This window comes from Panicum virgatum, chromosome 1K (genome assembly GCF_016808335.1).
Source record: "Panicum virgatum strain AP13 chromosome 1K, P.virgatum_v5, whole genome shotgun sequence".
NCBI classification, from domain to species: Eukaryota; Viridiplantae; Streptophyta; class Magnoliopsida; order Poales; family Poaceae; genus Panicum; species Panicum virgatum.
The window spans coordinates 9,663,829-9,678,569 of record NC_053136.1 but is presented as its reverse complement, the minus strand read 5'-3'; the positions used below and the strand labels follow the sequence as shown (position 1 = coordinate 9,678,569).

Sequence of the window (14,741 nt, the reverse complement as noted above, 5' to 3'; positions counted from 1 at the left end):
GCACTGTATTATCTTGCACCCGAAGTGCTTGTAGTAGGGGATACAAGCGAGGCGAGAGAGGGAGGGAAGCTCCCAAGTCTCTGCTAGGAGTGGGATCGGTTGAGATGAGTGCTCAGTAGTGCTGAGAGTTCTCTTGGGAGATAGAAGCCAGAGAGCCCGCTACCAACCCCCCGGCTAAAGGGAGCCCACCTCCTCCTTTTATAGTCACAAGGAGGGGCGGTGCACATGAGTGGGGGCATGGAAGTCGTCGTTTTCCCTTGAATCGCGGGGGTACAGTGGTTGGACACTTTAGGAAGTATACTGTGGGAAGGCGGCGCGCGTCGCTGTCGTCCTGGATTTCGTCCTTGGTTCTGCGAGGATCGCGCCAGTCGTCCTGCAGTGTCCCTGTAGGCGGCGCGCGTCGCCGATGTGTGGTCTTCCATATACGGCGCGGTGGCGTTCGGTGGGCCCTGCGGACTAGAGTCCCGCATGCACCAGCAGCAGCGGGGTGCGTGGCGGCCCCGGGCCCCCCGGTCGCAGTGCGGGTGTGCACACTAGGAGGTCCAGGGGACGCGCGGCGGTCCCGGACTCCACAAGAGGGGAGGTCCGGGACTCTGCTCGTGCGTGCTGAGTGCCCCTCTTGGATGGACACGTGACATCGCCGGACCCCTTCCCCAGTGGGAGGTGAGTCCGGATGGTCGGTTTCGGCAGAATAGTAACGGGAGCAGTGCCGGACCCGTCTTGTCCCGCGTCGCATGTCCCACAGTGCTGCTACCGCCTCTGGGACGGCGGAGCGGTGACCGAAGTCAGCGGATGGGACCCCGGTCACATCCACTGTGGGAGTGGTGGCCTGACGCCGCATGTCCTTTGAGCCGTGGCAGAGTGGCCGGCTTTCAATGCCTTCGTACGGCGAGCGGTTGGGCGGCGGGGCCATTTGTCCCTTGTGCTGAGAGACGGCCTCGAGCGAGGCGGAGAACGAGTCACCGCTCGAGGGTAGATCCGCTACCCCCGAGCGAGGCGGAGGTGCGTTGCGTGATCGAGGGTCCCGAAGGGAGCCCTCGAGCGAGGCGGAGAATGAGTCACCGCTCGAGGGTAGATCCGCTACCCTCGAGCGAGGCGAAGATTGTCCAGCGGGCCCGAGAGGGACCCTCGAGCGAGGCGGAGATCGTTCCGCGGGTTCGAGGGGGATGTGAATGGGCCGCGTGCTGGGCTTTATTGAGTCCTTTCCTTTCTTCCAGATTGGAAGGAGGCCGTGGGCTTAGTTGTCTTAACAGGTGTTTGCGTTTTTAAAAGCGGTCTTAGTACCCCGATTAGGGTGTCCCTAATTGTGATACCCGACAACTGCTGGGTCATATTTGGAACTGGCAGTGATAGTTGGCATCACCGCGGGTTCGTATTACGAATTGGTGGTACGGTGATGCCCGTCAAACCTATCACCATCAGTTTGTAATACGAATCGGCGGTGATGCTTACTATCACTGCCCGTTAAGTTCAAACCGATGGTGATAGGACGCTTGGAATGAACTGTTCTGTAGCAGTGTATCTGTTCTTCAATGGTTATTGAAAACTTTCAGTTTCACTGAAAATTTTGAGATTTCCTTATTATATAACATTATTATATATCATTGATGGTTCCTATGACACATGTTTGGACATCATTTGATTATTACCTAAACAAGTTACCTTTTGTTTGTGGATCCACAACAGGCCTAATTTAACACACAACCATAAATGAAGTGAAACCAATATTTAGCAGGTCATTATTGTAGTTCCGTGTTATATATGTACTATATATATACAGAACTCTCACGTCTAAGCAGGGAATAATTGTAGTACCAAGAAAAACACCTAGTCGTTGGCCTTGCTTGTGTCCAAGAAAAGATCTAAGGTTCCACCATATTTCTCTATTTGAACTATTAACAGGTAGCGGTCAAATTAAACTAAAAAAAAAAGGAAGAGAGGCTGTGCTAACTCGCGGGCTGTTGTTGACTCGTTGGTTGGCGCTCAGATGGATGCCAAGGTGATGGTGATTCTCCTTGCCGTGTTCTTGGCCGGCCTCGCATCCTCCGCGGAGTGTAAGCACACACATTCAACTAACCTGCCATTCAAAATTCAGATAAAAATATTTAGGCATGCTGTGACGCGATGTGGTATCATGCGATGCACACTTGCAGGCGACAATGACAACATGGTGAGACCGGTAGGTGGTCACCGGCAGCAGTGGGACAGCAGCGAGAACAGGAGCGAGGGTAGCAAGATTAAACTGAAGCTTTGCTTCAGATATTTCTTGTGCCGCCCTCTCAAGAAGACCTGTTACTGCTGCCAAACGCTGCCGAAAAATCCTTGCTTCTGGGGACGGCAAGATTGCTTGGACGCATGCCCCGGTAACACGCAAACCCACCAGCCCCTGCAAGCTGCGCCGGCGCCGACGCCGGCAGGTCGGCAGCTGCAGGCTCACTCGGGAGTCACTCCGGCCTCGCCGACTCCGGCCCAAAAATTCTTGCTGTAGGGAAACTGACAGAGCATGACGTAGCCCGTTTGTTGGTCCCAATAATAATTATGGATATCGTTATATACTAATTTGAATAATGTTCCTCAAAAAAATGATTTCGATTTCTTTGAGTTTTCATGCATAGATGTTGATGAAATCACCAAGACACATGAATAAAACTGTAAGGCAGCGGGGCAGTGTGGGGGAACGATGGGGAAGGAGATGTGTCTATAAGCCTAAGAGGGGGCTGCTGCCCTGCGTTGTTTAGATTGGCTATTAAGAGCGACTCCAACAGCTTATGAAAAAGTTCTGGGATCGGTAAAAGAGAAGAAAACCACAGAAAACCATCGTTCCAACAGATTCGCTTTCTCCTTCTCGTGCTATCCCGTTCGGAAAACCCAGGTCCTCATTCGGCAACTTTGGCAAATCCACCGCGCTCGGCATCCCTCATCCCGCGCTCCCGGGCCCACCCTCCTGCACTCCCAGCTCTGCCCTCCGCCCGCCCCACCGAGAGACCTCGCTCCGCCCTCCCCGCCGGGAGACCTCGTGCTGCCGGGAGACCATAGTGGTGGGGCTAAGGTGGTATATATGTGCTTGCTCATGGCATCGAGGTGGTGTTTCGGGCCGACCGGGAACACTTCGGGCGAAAGCCTTTTGGCGGAACACCATTGGCATCGCTCCCTCCTTGGAGGCGTCGCTTCTGGAGACCTGGCTGGGTTTGCGGTAGTGTTGGTGTTGCTATTGGTGGGGATCTGCAGCCAAGGGAGGTGGTGGCAGTGTTGGTGGTTGCCTGGGTGTGGCAAGTTGTGTTGTCATGGCTCTAGTGCGGGCCCAATCCGACTTGCAAAGGGTGGAGAGGCTCAGGTTGACGACCCAATCTGACCAGGCGGAGAGAGAGAGAGTTATGGCCAGGGTCGATGCCCCAATTCGACCTAGGCAGGTGTGGTGGGCCAAGTCTCTAGAGGCTTTGAGTCCACACTTGTAATGTAGCTGTGTGTCCAACGTTGGCACAGTGTGGGTGAGATTTTTGGAGTGGCTCAGTGGCACTATGACGCTACCGACAGCGAAGCAAACTCAGATCCTTAATGAATCCAGCGGTGGAAGTGGCGAGGCCTCCGTGCGCTTAAGGTGGTGAGTCCGAGGAGTGGTGTGCGTCGGTGGATGTGGCAAGCCCCCATGCATTTGAGTTGTCTCGAAGATCCAGGATCTGGCACGGCACTTTGTTTGTTTGGTGTGCATGATGCTGTAGCGGTACTTTGGTGAGGGGCATTGCATGGCGGTGACCCTTTCGGTGTGGTGCGGTGGGCTTCTCTTCTGACTTCTGCCAACACTTTGGTCGGGGTCTAGGAGATCAACAATCGTGGGTGCTTGACCTAAAGACGACGGTGATTTGGTGGAGGAGTTGTGGTGGCTACTTGGCTGGCAGCGGACTATGACGGCTAGTCTTGCATGGCAGCGGCTGATTGGTGCAGGACATCGTCGGGGTCGACGGCGCTTGCAGAGGCCACTTGTCGGCTTTTTCCTAGTATGTGGTGGTGGTTTGGTGGGAAGTCGTGTTGAGTTTGCAGCCATGTTGATGTCTCAATCCAACCGGTTGTTGTTGAGTCGAGTTGAGTGGAGTTATACGGCCGTGTTGATGTTCCAATCCAACCGGCGGTTGTTGTTGTTGTTGTTGTTGTTGTTGTTTGTGTTATGTCAGTTTGGGTGTTGTCTCTTCTTTTTAATATAATCGGCAGCTCTCCTGCTTGTTCGTTTAAAAAAAATCTATCAGTTATCTACACGTAAAGACTTCATGAAGTAAGGATATTTCTCTCACATATCATTTGGGCCATTTGCTTTCAATGAACATATGTAATCCAGATGTATCCAACTTAATATGGTCTATAACTAAATAGTGGGTACTATCTATTTTTTTGAATGGTTATTTAAGACTTCCCTTCCACTGAAATTGTTGAGGTTCCCTTATATGACATTGATGGTCCCTTTGCCATGTTTGGACATCACTTGATTAATTATGATCTAATAATGTACTTTTTTTGTGGATGCACAACAAGCCTGTTTAACACATATTTCCTCTGTCATGTAATATAAGACATTCTAGCAATTTTAGAATAAATTAATACAGATTAAGGAAGAAAACAAAAGATGCATCGTTTACCAGCCCTAATTAAAGTTATTCCGAAGATTAAGCATCTGAGGAACGAATAGAAAAGGTATAGCTAAGGAAAATTAAATAATTTCCTTTAATACTTGTCCAAAAGTTCTAGAATGCCTTATATTGGAGTGCAAATTTTGAAATCTTCAATGCCGCCTTATATTCCCGGATGCAGGGAGTAACCATAAATGAAGTGAATGCAATATTTAGCAGGCTATTATTGTAGTTTCCTGTTGTACGTGTGTCATGTATCCAGAACTCTCGTGTCTAATAAGCAGGGAATAATTGTGCTACCAAGGAAAACTTGCCCTGCTTGTGTAAAAAGTACCTAAGGCTCCAGCATATTTTGCCCTAAAAAAAAAGGCTCCAGCATTCATATTGTCTATGTGTACTGTTAACAGGTGTATCGGTGAAAACTAAAAAAAACTGCGTTGACTAACGGGCTGTCGTCGATCGACTCGTTGGTTGGCGCTTAGATGGATGCCAAGGTGATGGTGATGGCAATTCTCTTTGCCGTGTTCTTGGCCAGCCCCGTTTCCTCTGCGGAGTGTAAGCACAAACATTCAACCTGTCATTAAAAATCCTGATAAAAATATTTAGGCATGCTGTGACGCGACGTGGTATGCGACGCACACTTGCACTCTTGCAGGCGACGGTGACAACGTGGTGAGACCGGTTGGTGTCGCCGGCGGCAGTGGGACAGCAGCGAGAGCAGCAAGATTAAACAGAGGGTTTGGTGGGAACAGCACAGGTACGCCAGCCCAAGTAGCCCGCAACCCCACCAGCCTGTGCACGAGCTGCCGGCGCCGGCGCCGGCAGATTGGTGGCAGGCTCACTCGGAGAGTCACTCCCCATCTTCGCCGTCTCCAGGCCATGAATTCTGATTGTGGAGAGACTGACAGAAGTAGCCCCTTTGTTGGCCCCATGAATAATAAGATGGCTCACTCGGAGAGTTACATTGGAATAATGTTCCTGATTCAAGGATTGGAAATTGGATTTGTTTGAGTTTTTTTGTTGCACTGATGTTAATTTTAGTTCCAAAGGTTGATCAAATTTCCGAAACATGAAATAAAAAGTAACGCATGCAGCATGGGCGGGATGGGAGGGTCATGCGGAAGGAGAGGTGTCTACACTCTAAACCAGATGAAGACGAGAGACTGTTGCTTCTAAGATGATATTATATTGGTATTTTTAGCAACTGACAGTACATTTATAGTAGGAGAAATTGATGATCAAAACGTATACTTGTGCAGAGTTTAAGTTCTTACCCTAATTAAAACATGCCATGCATGTATTAATAATAAACAGTGGAGAGTACTGCATCTTGTACTGCTCAAGAATGAGCAGGAAATAATTGCACTTCCATGAAACTGCTTCTATAAATTGCGTGAGGCTCCAGCATATTCTGTCTGTGTCCTCAACTGCTAAGTGGTATTTTCCCGTAAATTAAATACCAAAAACTCAGTGCCGGCTGCTGGTTAATTGATCGGCGGCATCATGGACGCCAAGGCGCCGCCGGCAATCCTCGTCGCCGTGCTCTTGGCGTGCCTAGCCTTTTCTCCAAAATGTTGTGAGTGCACAATTTGTTCTAGCTCAAGGCATGTATAATTATTCCCTGTGAGAATCAAAACGTGACGCAATGCAGTTTCGCAACGACGTTGCGCGGTTGCAGGCGATGGCGGCGGCGGCAGCGGCGGCGAAGAGAGAGCGGCAGGTGGTCTCCGGCGGCCGGCGCCGCCGGCCGGGGAGGGGACGATCGGGAGCGACCGGTTTCGTATCGTGCTGTGCTTCAGACATTCATTAAGCATGTACTGCGGCCCTGAGCTGAGCAGCTGCTACTGCTGCATGGCGCTGCCCGGTTGTCCTTGCTACGCCGAGCAGCAAGAGTGCTGGGACTTCTGCCCTACTCGTATGTCCCCGACCCGGGCCGCAGCCCCATCACCATCAGCGCTGCGGTTGCTGCCTGCCCGCCGCGGCGGCGATGATGGCACAGTCGTTGGCAGGTGTTCCCGTCGTACTTGGCCGGGAGTCACTCGTCGTCAGGAGTTGATTTTGTAAGAAGGGCTTCGATTTTGTAAGCAAAAAATGAAAAAATAATAAAAGATGGAAGTTGGCGTCGATTTATTTGTTAATAATTAGGTAAAGACTAGTTACAAACCGGAACTCGTCTCGGCCCGGCCGCCTCTATCTATCGTTTACATTCGATCCAAGGCACACGGTGGAATGCAATGTTTTAGAGACCTGTCCCACATGCCTTTATCTGCTATCTCTAGTAACACAATCACAAATCACACGAAGGGGAGGGTCGGAGGTTCACGGAGAACCATTTTCATTTCTACTACTCGCTTAAAAAGTTATAGTTCTTGAACCGGCTGTCAAATTCAAATTTTGGTTGCACAACTATATTTATTTTGAAAACATCTTCAAAACAAGATGTCACTTGCATATGTTTCAACAATATTTTTTAAATACATATAAATTGCTTACATAAATTAGAAAACTACCAACATAAATTACTAATGCTCAATTGACTTGCTAAAGTTGCCTATCACTGTGCATTAAACATTCACCTACACCAACAAAATTGTTTGCCATCATCACCCTTAATCACATCATCCAATTATCTTCTAAATACCAACATTAATATCCACTTAACTAAACTCAGGCGAGTCAAGCAATATTTTGTAAAACGATGAGCAACTTTTGCAAAACTCTTAAGCAAATTCGAATACACTAAAAAATATTTTCTCATATGAAAAAATATATTTTTTGAAATATAGTGGCGTAGGATCTTGTTTTGAAGCTTTAATTGCAATGAGTGCAACTGCATCATTAGATTTTGATTTGGACGCTCGATATTGAAATCGTATATATTCTTGTACACAATGCGGAAGTTGAGTGGAGTGGGAAAATACTACCAAAATAGAAAATGTTGATTAGGGATTTTCCCTAGAAGCAGCGGCCGTACGGCAGGACTAGTGTACCGTGGCCCGTACATTAGCCAGGTCCAACAAGTTATTGTCCATCCTAATTAACATGATGTCCACAATTTTGTCGGCAAGGACTCAAGGCATAGAGGACTTCCCTGTTGAACACGCGCCCATTTCGCTCTTTCGCAAATCGCTTGGCAAGGACTCAAGGTTTGGGCAACTGCCGGCTTCTTTTCTGCAGGTTCACTCCTTCCTTGGCAGGTTATTACTAGGTCGCAAAACTGTCTGTAACGTTGTAAGTTTTTGTTTTGGTGCTTCTTGTGCCGGCCGGTCCCCTGCACTGGCTTTGGTGTTGTAACTCTTCTTTTTCATCTTAATAGAATACGTCTTAAGGCACGCTCTCAAAAAAAAAAAACATGATGTCATCTACCACTACTCTATCTAGCAGTAGGATCGATATCACAAAAAAGAGGTTTTAGATGATGTTGCTTTTGTAGCAAATTGACAATGCTTATAAAGACTTCCTCATACTGAAAATCTGAGATGCGGTTTAGGACAATATATAGCCTGTATTAGTTTCTCATACTAAAATATGGTTTAGGACATTATATAGCCTACATTAACTTTGTGATAAACATAGTTTTGAATTTAGGGTTAACAAGTAACTGTACTATATATATGTTTTGGGATTCACAGGTCCAAGTCCATTGGTAGCCGAAGAATAACTGTTCCCAAATAAATGCACTATATATGCAGTTGCTAAGTGTAGTACTCTGAACTCTGAAGTAGATTAGGCATGAAATAATTGAAGTGGCCAGTTTTGAGGCACAAAATAAAGATGTTCCCGTTCATACTTCATACCGCTGATCTGCAATCCCGTAATTAAAGGCGCATGCATATATACCTGCCTTCCAGTAGTTTCACAAAGCAATTTTTTTACATGTTTCTTATATATAAACTCGTGTAAGGCCGGCATGTATACTATCTGTGTGTGCTCAATTCGTCGACAAAAAAACATTTGCAGGTTCATCGTCTCGGCGAGATGGATGCCAAGGGGATGATGGCGCCGATCCTCCTCGCCCTTGTGTTGGCATGCCTCGTGTCCCCTGCGAAATGTAATGCCTTCTTCACTTCACCGCATCACTGGATCCATTATTGTATACTTTAATTAGGAAGAAATATATATGATGCGAGAAAAATGATGCTTGCAGGCGAAGGTGGTGGCGCGGAGAGGTCGGCGGCGGGCGGTCTCCGGCGGCGGCCGGACCGAGAGGAGATGGTCGTCGCCGGCGGAAGCAGCAAGATTCACATCATCTTGTGTTTCAAGACGTGGTGCAGCGGCCCTAGCGACAACACTTGCTACTGCTGCCAAACGCTGCAGGGCACGTGCTTCTGGGAACAGCACCAGTGCTGGATGTACTGCCCCAGCCAGCGGCGACGCCATCAGCTCGCCGCCCCGTCCGCCGCGCCGGCGACAGCGCCGTCGTCCGCTGTCGGTGAGCCGCAGTACAAGCCCGTACGTCGCTTGAGAGCGGTTCCGGACGGGACGTCTCAGGGAGACAATTTGTGATGATCTAGTCTCATGCCTGGGAGAATAAATTAAAGTGAAGAACAGTGGGGATCGGAGCCTTTCCCGTGAAAGAATGCGGTGATTCGAACATTTGGATACAGATTTGTGAATTGTGATATCGTGAGAGAATAAAAGTTTGAGTAAACTATATTTACTAAACCATAATTTGGCATGGTGGTATCACTTTATAAGCGTAAGTGCTGTGGATATGTGAACTTGTCAAATATGTGCATGAATAGCTACATGTGCCCCACCGAGCGTATTTTTTCCATATATAGCCCTTGATTAGATGCAAAATTCAAAATTTCAAAACTATCACATCAAATGTGTGTAGAGATACAAGATGTTTGCATTGTCAATAGTGGCCATCAGTTGAGCATACACAAGTTGTACACTATCTGAAATTTGGTATAGAACATTTACATAAAATCCAAACTGAAGGTATATGAGTGTGTGCTATGTGAAATTGCCCGGCACACATATAGCATCTCCTCCTGATTCTTGGTCGCTCTCAACTACGAGTGTACCCTTGGCAAACCATCCTCTAGCCAATGTCTTCCTCCAAGCACGCGGAGGTGGTGCTGATGCGCCGCTTCAAGGTCATCCCAGAGGCGGCCTACAAGGAGAAGCTCGACGACGGCCACTCCAAGAAGGCTTGGGCATTGAAAACTCCTGCCGGTGCTAGCTGCCCGGCTGTGGGCATCACGGCCTGAGTGATGTGCCTGTGCTGCCGACCTTCTACGGTTGTTGTCGTTCCATGGATCAAATCAACCTACTAGCTATATCCTGGAACGTCCGTGTCTTAACACTAGCTAGAGCATTGCGTGATGACGTGGTTCGAGTAGTGGTTGAGATGAAACCAGGGCTTCGATGATCTGTCTGCAGGAGAGACAGGAGATAGACTTTGGGTCACTACTAGAGAATTGGTCATCGCAAACGGGCTATCACCGTCGGTTCAACACGAACCGGCGGTGATGAGGTATCACCGCCGGGTCCAGACCAAGTGGCCGTAGTGACCGTTGGAACCGGCAGTGATGCTTCATATCACCGCCGGTTCGTGGTACGAACCGTTGGTGATGGCCTGCGAGCGCATCACCGCCGGCTTGTAATACGAACCGGCGGTGATATGAAACATCACCAACGGTTCGTATTACGAACCGACGGTGATCTGTCTTCCTATCTCCTCAGATTTTTTTCGTGCGTCCTTATCCTAGCTCCGCACCGATGCCCCTCAGAACCTTCTTCTCTTCTCATCCCCATCTCCAACCCCCTGCCCCCCTTCTCCTTCCCGTCCCCGTCGGCGCGCGCAGCAGTGGAGGCGCGGGCAGTGGCAGCGGCGGCATGTGCTCGGCGGCGCGCGCAGCAGTGGAGGCACGGGTAGCGGCAGCGGCGGCGTGCGCTGCGGCCGCGGCAGCGGCGTGGGCTCAGCAATGCGAGTAGCGGCTGTGGCGGCGTGAGCCGCGAGGCCGCAACTTCTCTTCCCCGCGCCGTCTCCGTCGTAGCGTTATCAGTGAGTCCCCTTTTGCCGCACCTTCTTTGCTCGCGAATCCCTCCACCACCTCACCCCTCCATCCACAGCCCCTCTCGCGCCTCCCCTCTTCTAAAGTTTTGTGCAATCCATCCAGCTCCTCGTGGATGAAGCGATGTAGGCATGGATGGCATCCGCGAAGGATGCGGCTGGATCTGCAATGGAGAACCTGGTGGTTGCACAGGTGAGGCGTCGATTTGCCTTCCTCGCTCGAGCGCCGCTTCCCGCGGTGCTGCCTCACCCGTCTTCTTCAGAGCTCGATGGCGACACACTGATGATTGATTTTGATGGATGGAAATTGGAGATGGCCCATCCCGTTGATTTTGATTTCCCTCTACTCTTCATGTTCCGTTATGATTGGTTTTGACGGATGGCTCACATCTTTAACTCTGGTCACAGATTATACAAGAAAAACTAGATGGAGGTGGCCTCCCTATTATTGTTGGCGGCACAAATTTCTACATCCAGGTAATTTTGATTTACTGGCATGCATTTCTGTATGATGAAGTTCATCTTATATTTATTGACTGCACTATCTGATTTGTTGTCGTGCCTTTGCCCTTCAATATTCTAGGCCCTTATTAGCCCAATCACGAGTGCTAGGTTTGGGGGCACTACCTTAAGTTGTGAATTTCCAATTAACAAAGATTGTGATTCAGCTGGCTAAAATATTTCTCTTATTTCAGTCTAATACACGTAACCTTGGTTTGGTGTCTAGAGAACCTTGTAATCTCATCTTTAGGCATATTTTGTAAAGAAATCTTTTTTGTTTGCCTTCTCAATTTGGTCTGATGGATGATCAGGCTGCCAGGCATTCCAGCCCTTCTCCATTTAATAGGCCAAGGTGAGTCGTCTAGCATTTCTCTATTTTAATGATGAATCACCCAGGGTGTTGGAGGCTAACATAACACTGGAAATTTTTAGGGTTAAAGCATAGAGAAGATGATGATATGGAGAACTGTTCGTATGTCATCTGGAAAAAGAGGGGAGATGAAAGAATATGATGCATAGCAGCGGAGATGTGCAAGTTTCATGGGCCAAATAATGTTCTGTCGACCAGAAATGCAGAGGTTTGTTCCTCTCTTTATTTGTTCCAGCATTACCCTGTTCTCAATATTGTTCAGAAAATATATATTTACTGTTATCAATTTTTTTTGGCTGGATAGATTCAATTTAGATTCTCTATTCTATGTCGAGGTACCATGTTCAAAAATTTTGTGGTGCAACTTGTACATCGAAATCAGTAGATGCATCTTTCGAGTTCCTGATATATGATCAGTCCCATGGAAAGCACTAAGAGCAGCTACATAATGTAGCAGCTTATACCTTTTCATTTTGTTCAACATGTGCATGTTCGTAGCATTTGCTTAATGAGAAGTTTGTCTATCTTGATAACCAACCTTTTAGCTATATGTGTAGGGGATGTGTAACCACAAGAATGCTATATCTGAAAATTTGAATGCACATGATACAAGGTTAAACTCAATAAATATGCTGAAGCTTCCTATTCTATTCAAAGACTTTGCCTTCTTATTTGTTTGTGGCATCTCGGTATGCAATATTGTTTAGTAAAATTCGATGTTCATTCCATTGAAGTAAAACCATTCACCAAAATAGTTTTGTAATGTTGTTTTAAGTCTCATTCTTGGTAGATCAATGAGCTTCTCTTACAGTAACAATGGCCTTCATATTTGTGCCATTTCGTTGGTAATCGCCACTAAAAAGGTTGGATCTAATAAAGGGCTGGTTTATTATATGTGAAGCTCTAGCCGAAATGCGGAGTGCTTTGTCGGTTAATCTGCTGGTGTACGGCTTCTGAGGAGGTGAAGATGCTGCATCATAGATGCTTGCTGACAAGGTGCACACAAAAGTCTTTTTTTGCAAGTACTGATACTAGGATCTGTGTGGAATGCATGAACTTAGTAGTCACATAGATTTGATTATCATTTAAAAACATCCATTTGTAGCCTGTAAAATAGATTTGTGCTTTGTAGCCTGTAAAATAGATTTGTGCTTTGAACGGCCATTTGCTTCTTTTGTATTGCACATCAACATCATACAGAGAAGGCTGAGAGGTGATTGTATGGACTCTTTTGTTTAATCTCGATGTATGAGCTCATATGGTTGAATTCTGCTGCTATAATTATATATTATATATGTTGTACAAATGATGCAATATTATTATATGAAAATATTTTTTTTGATGGGAAAAATGTCTTCACCGCCGGTTCGTGTCTTCAACCGGCGGTGTTGATGTCTCCATCACCAACGGTTCCAGATACGAACCGGCGGTGATGGGTGCACATCACCAACGGTTGTAGAACCGGCGGTGATGGCCTCGCTATCATCAACGACTTAAATCCAACGCCTCCCGAACCGTTGGTGATACTCCTTACAAACCGGCGGTGATGAGGGGTGCTGGAGTAGTGGGTTGAGGCCGGAGCGAGATGCTTGGGTTGTTTAAAGCGCAACAAGTGGTCTGTTCAGGGTTGGCCCTAGGGGGCATTGTTTGCTTCTTAGCACTGCATTAGTGCCTAACGTGTTGGGTGAGCTCTATTGTTCTGTGGTAACAAACTTTTTCTCTTCTTAATACAATAATGTGCAACTCTTCTGCGTATATCCGATAAAAAATAGTTTCTCCAAAATAATGCTACTAATAACATTTAATCTAAAAAATGGTAGTAATATATAATACTACCGAATGTCGTACTCTGACGTATATTAAGCAAGATATAATTGAGTGGGCCTGTTTTGAGGCACAAAATAAAGATGTTCCCATTCATGGCGCTGATCTGCAAGCCTTTAAATTAATAGGCGTCATATTGCCTACCTTCGTTCCATGAGCCACGTTTTTATATATATGCTGCTTATATATAAACCCGCATAAATCCGGCATGTATAGTATCTGTGTGCTCACAATTTCCTAGGTGGTATACATGTGACCGTACGGGCACATATTTGACAAGCTCGTATACATTCCCTACTATAGTAATAATGATATTTATACATTTCAGCCACAGAATGACTTTACATACATGACCATTTTGTCCGAGGTTATGAGAAATACTATGAACTTGAGTATACATTCATACACATTAAAATTATTGTATTATAAGAGCCTAGTAAGGTGAGATAAACTGCCAATCACACATTAATTTACCACAAGGTTTTCTAGGGAGACCCTCCGATCCAAGTCATATGGTTATGATGCAAGATGCACAAGGACACACGGTTATGATGTTCTTAACTAATTGCCCAGGGCTGGTCTTATGGGCTATACAAAGCATTATTAGTGGTGCTCAAGTCATGATACGATCATGGATGACGTGATTGAGTGGAACAAAAGTCAGAAGACATGTTCAATCTTAAGAACCAGATTGATGACTTTACTCGTCCTTGCATCCATGTTGAAGTACCAAAAATAAGTGAAAAAGACAGAGTCAGAAGGAAGAAGACAGGCGCAGAAAGCATGATTCTAGTATCACGCGGCTAGCTAACTAATGCGTAATCAATCTTGATCTGGTCGTCTAGTCCCTGTCATCTATCATACAATTTTTCTCTCCGTTCAAATATATTGGTCTTTCGATATGAATGAGTTCATCCAATTCAAAGTTTCTTTTAAATAAAGATAAAGATGTTAGTCATTAGCCTACTTGGTGACAACCAAATCAAAGTTCGTTAAACGTGTCCCCACAGGAACATGTTTGGAGGAGCACGGAACGATCGAAGAAAAGACAGCTCAAAGACTTCCGTGATCTTTCTGCATCAAAGGTCGCAACAGAGACCACTTCTTCAGTTTGCATCGGCTTATTCTATCTCCTTCCAGAAATGATTGCAGGCTTTGGTCATCCGGCAAACAGGGGCATTGAATCGATCCAATAACACCTCTCCTAAGTCTTAACTACTCTCATCCATGCCATTATCCCATCAAATGATCAAACACTACTGTTCGACCATAATTTTACATGGAAGATCAGAAGATGCAGCGAAAGAGCAGAGATCTTGCTTTGCATGGTTATGTCAACTTCGAAAGCGACACAGTGTTAGTTATCTAACTGAATGGTTTGTGTGATTGGCCAGCCAACCAA

General features: G+C 46.8%; 1 long non-coding RNA gene across 3 annotated transcripts; it reads left to right on the top strand.

Moving 5' to 3' along the window:
• The first annotated feature begins 10,314 nt into the window (after positions 1 to 10,314).
• Positions 10,315 to 12,845, top strand: LOC120688819. 3 transcript variants are annotated; one of them, XR_005681191.1, is made up of 6 exons: positions 10,344 to 10,635; positions 10,751 to 10,837; positions 11,053 to 11,121; positions 11,457 to 11,497; positions 11,578 to 11,723; positions 12,417 to 12,845. It is a non-coding gene; the product is annotated as an uncharacterized LOC120688819 (long non-coding RNA). The 3 variants fall into 3 exon arrangements; XR_005681190.1 differs by having other exon boundaries at positions 10,336 to 10,635; positions 11,053 to 11,497; XR_005681186.1 differs by having other exon boundaries at positions 10,315 to 10,635; positions 11,053 to 11,723.
• Positions 12,846 to 14,741: the final 1,896 nt, after the last annotated feature.